Below are 8,219 nucleotides of genomic sequence, written 5' to 3'. Positions count from 1 at the left end.
TCTGAATAGTTCTATTTACTGCAATAACCCGCAAATTTGGTTATGCATTTTTGTAGTATATTTAGTGAATAGTGTAAAATGAAAACCACAATTTTAAACCACATAATTTAAAATATGAATACTTAACTACAAAATCAAAGCATTTAAGACATTAGAACTCTTATAAATTTAAAGTATTATAAATTAAAATTAAATCATTTTTTATATCAACCAATCAAACAATTGTCTCAGACTTTTTCGAACTTAAGGTTCTTTTTCTTAGTGTGAAAAAGCGTAGGTTATTTTCTTTGAATATTTTTGAAGTAAATATTTCTATAAATAAACATATTTCAAGGATTGCAAAGGATTACAAAAGCTTTCAGTGGAATTCACAGAGTTCAGAAAGACTTGAATTATTTTAAGAAATTTTCAAATCTTTTAAGCATTTTAAGAAATTTTAAAAGAATATTTCTATATTTTGCAAAGAATTTCAACAAAATTAAAGGATTTCGTAGGATTTTAAAGACTTGAAGATAATTTCAAATATTTCTGTTGATATGCAATGTTAACGAATTTCTTTGAATTTCAAAAGATTTAAAAGGATTCGATAGGATTTATAGGACTTTAGGATTTTGAAAAGGGTTTCAAGGGATTACAAGGGATTTCAAAGGATTTCAAAGATTTACAAATATTTTTAAGGATTTCTAAGGGATTTTATCAGATTTTTGCGGATTTCTGTAACTCTAGGGAATTCTAAAAGACCCTAATAAGGTATTTCGATCAATTTCCCAGGAACCTAAAGGATTTCTTGGACTTAAATGTTTTAATATATTTTAAGCAAAATCATCAGATTTTATGAAATTTCACGCAATTTCAATGGATTGTATAATATGCGTATGCATTTAGAAGGATTTATTCACAAGAATAGAGGGAATCAAAAATATTGCAAAGATTTAAAACTGTTTTGAAATATTTTTAATATGTTTTAAGGGATTAAAAAAAGTTGAAGGGATTTCCAAGAAATTGAATGACTTTAAGGAATAAAAAAAATCTTACGTGGTTTTAAAAAGTTTTCTAGACTTTCAAAATATTTGCAAGGATGTTATAGGACCTTCAAGGTTTCAGGATATTTAAAAAATCCTCGAAGAATTAGTTAAGGATTTTAATGGATTCAATCATTTCAGTAAATCCAATAGGATTTCAATGATTTAAAAGTTTTTTTTTTTTTTTTAATTTTAAGCACAAGAAAAAAATCTGCTAAATGCTTATCTTTACATAGTAAAATTTGAAATGTGAAAACCAGCCATAACTGATTAGATTAAAATTAGGTTAAAACAAAGAAGTGTACATTTCAAATTGTTTTATCTGGCTGGAAAAAACAAAAATAAAAAACTACACATCAAAAAGTTATGGAAGTTCCTGACGGAGCATTTAAAAATTAAGAAAGTTTAAAACAAATGTTTCCGAATAAAAAATGCCTAATCTAAAATACTTATAATTTCAAGACATCAAACGTTCAATTATTTCAGAACTGCGCATGCTCATTGAAAAGTATGATTTTTAATTGAAATAATAGAAATTTCTAATATAATAAAAAATTTTAGGAGGAATAATATTATGTAGTATTAGATGATATTCAAAGTGACTGGATAGATTTTATTATGAAAAAATGAGAAAATTGAAGAAATTGAGAAAATTGGATAATTTTCAATATTTCAAACCTTTACAATGTGAACATCCCTAAAATAATTAATATTATACAATTTCTGATTGATAGCTTGAAAAATAATGAATTTAAGCTTAACTGTATCGTTAAAAACTAATAATGTTCATATCAGGAGATTTTTGCTCTTATTATAATGTTTTGCTTTTTTTAATAAAAAATGTTTTTAATACATAAAATATTACTCTATAGGGACAATTAGATGTTTAAATTAATTGTTTCCGCAATTTTTAGTTCTTCATAACATTTTTCTCTTAGAATAGAGTTTGAAAATCGGTGCATTTTCTTAATTGTTAGAATGCTTTTAATTTTTCAGTTATAGCTTATTGTTTAAATTAATTTCTCATCGTTGTATATTGTATTTTACAATACTTTTGGACAAAAATCTAGCGTTTATTTCTCTCAACCAGTAAATTGTTAATGATTGATCATCTTAGCGAAGTGACCGCATTAGACACAACCCCCCTAGTTTTATGGCGCGCGACACCTAGATTTAAAACGATCAATTTCACATTCAGTGCAATTCATAAGGGTCATAATGCACTAATTTTAGACAAGGTATCATTCGCGATCTATGAAACCATTTTTTTACCCACTCGACTGTCACGTTGGCGCTTTAATGTTTCTGTTTAGGCAAACTGCGCAAAATAATGAATCCCGTCGTTCACGCTCCGATAAATTTTGTAGGAACTCTATCCCGAGTTTCCCCCCAGTTTCAGGAATAGCTGCATCGATAAACGAAATATCTATAATTTTTTCAAACACAGATAAATGCCATCTGGTAGACGAATGCCTTTATTTAGGATGAGGGAGTCATAAGCTTCTCCGGATCCCTTCACGAAGATAAATATATTTATCTTCATGAAGGGTTCAGGAGAAATTTACAGAGAAAAATGTACAGAGAAAGTCTGTACACATAGAGACTTGCTTTATACTACTCGGGAATCGAGGGAAACATCTGACTTTTTTTTACTATATTAGTGCGGTCTTCATTTCGTGTTATTACAGGTCTTTCCTTATCTGGTTCATTCTTCATTTTTACATTATGTAATGTTTGCGGAAGTAAATTGAATTTCGAATAGATGTAAAATTGCAGAAATACGCTCGAGGGAACAGTGGTCTGGAGTAACCATGTTTTCCTTTTATGGCTTACAAATACAGCCACGGGTTTCAGTATCAACAATAAAAAATTTAACATTTTTATAACGAACAGGACAGCATTTCTTAGGTTCATTATACACACAAGTTTTGATAAGCATTCGAGAAAGTGGAAAAATATTCCAGTATTTTCCAGAACCGTCCAAACCGTTTCAGTGCACTGCAAAATAGTTTAGAAAATTTCAGAATATTTACGGGAAATCATACAAGAGTAGGTCACTCTTAAGAGTAGGTTATTTACGTTTATTACAAAATCAAATAAAAATATGTTCTCAGACTTGAACCACAATGTTTTGCATTATATTCAACATTAGTAAAAAACATTTCATTGTGATGTAAAAATAAAATGTAAGAGATATATAATAAAACAGAAAAGAACAAAATAATAGAGTATTGTAATTTCATAATTCTGTAACTTTATATTCTGTAAATAATGTGATTCCATCTTCCTTGAATCGATAAACTATGATTGTTTAATAAACAACATGTTATTTCAACAATTTTTTTTAATGTTATAAGGAAAAATGTTTGTGTATATGCAGGAATAGTTCAATGTGGACAAAATTTACAGAATGCCTACCTCATATTTCTAAAAATCAAAAAGAAAATCAAGAAGAAAATCTAATATGGCCTTTTTGATAAAGTTGATTTTCTTGGTTTTTTTCGAAAAATGTACCCAATTCCCGTAATTAAAAAATTCTTTAACGATTTTTCGAAAGATCTGAAAGATTGTTGATAGAGCTAAAAAAATGCTTAAAAAAATTAAATCATATAAATTTTTTCCCAGACACAACACTTTAAAAAAACATTATTAAATGTTTTTATATTGCGCCTAAATATTCATGTAGCCCTGCATAATTGAAAAAAAATTTGGTATAAAACAAAAAAGACGGTTCTAATATTTTGCCTTGGAAATCAAATGAGATTACGAAATATATCTCGTTATTGCTTCTTCATACCTTTAAAACAACTAAACTATGAATTTCATGTACAGTTTTTCAGGAGAAATATTTAAATGATCAAGTCTTTATACAGCGAAAAATAACATTTTGATTAATTTACTGTTAATAATTCTTAAAATTTTTAGAAATATTTTATGACCTACTGTAGCATAATTTCCCTACTTTAAAACATTCAAGAACATTACAGAATTTCCTAAAATATTGCAGAAAACCTTATGACATTCTAAATGATTCTAGACCGGTCCAGAAAATTCAAAAATTTTTAGATCATCAAGAAACATTCCCGAATATTGTAAAGTTTCACAAAACATCATAGAATATTTTAAGACATTCTAGAAAATTTTATAAAAATACAGAATATTAGAGAATTTCACCAGAATCTATAATATTAAAAAATTAAGAACATTATAAAATTTCCTTAAAAAATTCTATAATATTTCAGAATATTCTAAAAAAATCTTAAAATTTCTATAATGTTGACAATTTGTACGTTGATATAGAAAAATTCGAAACATTCTAGAAAATATGTACCTGAAGTTCCAAACGTTGAAATGAATGAAATATTTTCCCCATTTCTATTTGACTCATAAATATTCTTTCGTCTACAATTTAAAATATGCATTATAAATCTATTTCAATAATGAGTTATTTTTAATATAAATGAACAAACATTTGAGAACCTTTTCTGATTTACAAAGTCTTTAGTAAAAAATTTCGTTCATTTTAACGTTCGGAACTTCAAGCATGTCTAGAAACTGAGAAAACGTCGTAGTCTATATCGTCTGTGATATTAAACGAAATATAGAATAATCTCGAGAACAAAAATACATTTTCAGGAGATAGATTATCAACATTTTTGGAATAAGGAAAAATTCGTTGTCTTAATATCGTAGCTTAAAGTATTTTAGCTTTAAACAAAATTTTAATTTTAGTCTGACGAGAGTGGATTTTTTCAAGAATACCGTTCAATTACAATATGAAACCATTATTAATAGAAACATATATCTTAGGATATATTATTTTTAACAAATTTGTTATTTATATTATTTATATATATATATATATATATAAATTCATGTAAATAAATAATAACTTAATACTTAATAAAGCTAACTTGAGCGTGTATAAATAAATTGAACAAATAAATATATATTATTGTTATTTATATTATTCTTCATTATTTATTTTAAATATATTTTCACAAATTATAGGAACATAGACAAATGTACTTTAAAATATTAGATACCGAAGAAATTAAAGACTATAAATAAATTAAGAAATTAATAACGTATAATAATTAGTCAAATACAAAAATGGATGAGTAAATAAATAAAAATATACAATTTGAAATCCCACAACAATCTGGACGCGATACTATATACATGTTAAGAAAAACACCCGCAGTTCAATATTAACTACGCCAGTACACTTAAATACATTTTGCCAACTCAATTCTACCTTTTTCTAATAATAACCCTTCCTACTTCCCCTTCCCCGTGAACTGCAGCTTAACCCAAGAGAAGCATATACTCCGGTATGGTCTAGTGGCTAGGATACCTGGCTCTCACCCAGGAGGCTCGGGTTCGATTCCCGGTACCGGAATTTTTTTTGCTGTAAAAATTCAAATTTCAATTTTTGGTACCCTCCCCTCCCATTGTGTTTCAAAAAAATAAATTTCTAATTTGTTTTCTTTTAATCAGTTAACTTTAACCCGTGTCGCTGTGATTTTGAAATTAACATTGGATATTAAATAGGAAAAACTCGGTTATGGAAAAAATGGAAAAAATACGAACTTGCTATTTACTTTTTGTAATTAAAAGTTGAGTAACCTCTTAAGGTATGCTCGAGAACAAAATTTAAATACAATGAGTTTTAATTTGTACCCCCCCCCCCCTCCAATCCCCTTGCACAGTGCCCGGAAAATTCCCCAAAAATGAAAAATAGCAGGTTTATGTTAAACTCAAGCAAGAGACGGTATTTTCAAAAAAATGTCCAACATAATTGTTTTTTTTCGATGAGTGATAATTATCCAAGTATTTTTTAACTGATGTAAAATTGTTATGCAATTTTTTTCTTCGATATTTCTTATTAAGATATTTGGTATTTATTTAAACAATTTATTGATTTTCATTTTAATAATTTAATTAGTTTGGTCCACTGTGAATCCTTAAAAGTTATTTCTTTCTAGAATTAATGACATAATAAACGATTGTAGAGAGTAATATATATTTTTTAACGATATTTGGCAATTATTTAAACAATTTTTCTTGCTTAATACATTTGTTTTCCTTGAAATCCTAAAAAGTTCCTAATTTCCGGATTTAGTAACGCAGTTCATGAATGCTAAGTTCGATATATTTTATGGAAGAGAGTTTCTAATTATTTGAACAAATTTTAATTTGTATTATCAATGTTTCCCATTGCGATACTTAAACATATACTTTTTCTAGAAGTAATAGCACTATTAATTAATGTTTAGAGCAATATTTTGTGTGGACGGTATTTTGTAATTACTTGAATAATTAGTAATCATTCACTTGCGCTTTTCATAGGAAAGCTGGAGTAAGTGATAATTTTTTCAAAAATCCTACAATGTGTCGCTATTATTGGTTATTCTCTTACCTGTAAATTTATACCCTATTTTTTAAACATATTCTCTCACTTTCATTACGAACAGTTCTTTTTCAGATCGATTTTATTTATATAAGAAAATACTGATTTATAAGTGACATAATGTGAAAGATACAAGAAAATTGAATTTTCTCCATCTCTCTTATGAAAGGGAGCAAGTAATTTTAATTTATTAATAATAATTGTCAACTGTCTTTTGCAAAAAATATCATGCGTAACAATATTAAATGTGCCATTCATTTCCGAAAACACAAACCTTTCAAGATTTATAGGGGAAACAAATTATTTATATAATCTTCAAATTTGCTATTCAAGTATGCGAAAAAATATCACACTTAACATTCGCTAATTGCCTTATCAATTCCAAGAAATACCAGCTTTTCAGATTTGTTGGAACAAAATAATTCAAATACAAATCATCTATTCAAACAAAGAATATGTTTTTAAAATAATATTTTATTTTGTCATTAATCAACCATACTATTTATCCCAAAAATAGTAAACCTTCATGGTTTACTGGAAAATATTTAGTTTCAACAAATAATAACTCTTTAAGCAATTGAAAATTAATTGTAAATACTTGGAAACTTGTCACTTATAAAATATCTAATTTAATACTACACAAGGAGATTGTGTTTCCCCAAATTAAAGGTAATTGGTTTATAATTATTCCTTGAACATTCCTTAAGAAGCGGCTAAACTTCAATTTACAAAAAGTTAATAACAAGTTCTTCTTTTCCCCATTTTTTGCGATGACCAAGATTTTCCGATTTGAGACCCATGCACTCAGAAACCGATTGATTTGAATGAACAATTTTTTTTTTGACCACGTAATATTGTTACTACATGGACAAGAAAATATTTAATTGGCCAACCTAACTTTTTTGGCTGTTTCGAACAAATATTTTGGTAAATTGAGTATTTGATTTTTTTCACTTTTGGTATTTTGTTTTTTTACCAAAAATGTTGTTGCGTCAATCAAATGAAAACCATAATTGGTTCATATTTTAAACAAGACGAATATTGAATGCCCTTCCATCTTTTTTAGTTTTGACATTCATTAAGTGAGTGAACATAACTCAAGTTCAAAATGAGTATGTAAAAAGATAATCTAAAACAGAAAGGAAACCATAGTTTATTCTGTGCTATTGTGACTTGCTTCAAATCACATTCGTAGGAACAAAGAAAACAATTGTCGACATACCTATTGTCCGAGGTCGCTGCTAAAATTTTTTCTATATAGTATAGAATTATTATGTCCCGTGCTTTATAAAAGATTTTTATTTCATATTAAAAAAACATGTGGCTCACATCGTTAAAAAAATTAAAACATTGTATGAATTTCCTCATTCTTCTCTCGTGCAGTGATCCCGCATAAGTATTATTGTCGTTCTACCGTGAACATTATTTCGTGTAGACAAAAGTATATATCCACATAAACGTGGTATATTTTTAACTAATGCCTTTCTTTTGAACCTGGAAAGCCATATATAAAAGCTGGCCTTCATAGTTTAAACCCCCTTTTTTGTGAGAAATAACCTCCTTCTATGTTGTGTGTAACGCATCACGAGACACCATGCATGCATATATGGATCTACGTTGCAGCGGATATACATGCAGTTACTAGGTATATACATATGAAACCGGTATTGGCATTTAGCGGTCAGTTGGCACACTTGTAGGCACTGTCGGAACTTACCATTTGTGATAATTGGCTTATTGTCATCTGTCAACAATATCCAATACCAAACATTTCAAGTTTCATA

At 27.6% G+C, this 8,219-nt stretch overlaps 1 protein-coding gene and 1 non-coding gene across 2 annotated transcripts in view; one reads left to right on the top strand and one right to left on the bottom strand.

Annotated features, from left to right (window-relative positions):
* The window catches only part of LOC117182033 (protein O-mannosyl-transferase TMTC2), a 560,376-nt gene that overhangs the window by 436,518 nt on the left and 115,639 nt on the right, over positions 1-8,219 (bottom strand). The gene's annotated exons all lie outside the window — the stretch shown is intronic.
* Trnae-cuc lies at positions 5,353-5,424 on the top strand. The gene has a single exon. It is a non-coding gene; the product is annotated as a tRNA-Glu (tRNA).

Source organism: Belonocnema kinseyi, chromosome 10, assembly GCF_010883055.1.
Source record: "Belonocnema kinseyi isolate 2016_QV_RU_SX_M_011 chromosome 10, B_treatae_v1, whole genome shotgun sequence".
NCBI lineage: Eukaryota > Metazoa > Arthropoda > Insecta > Hymenoptera > Cynipidae > Belonocnema > Belonocnema kinseyi.
Note: the sequence above shows the minus strand (reverse complement) of the source record. Positions and strands in the feature narration are given on the sequence as shown.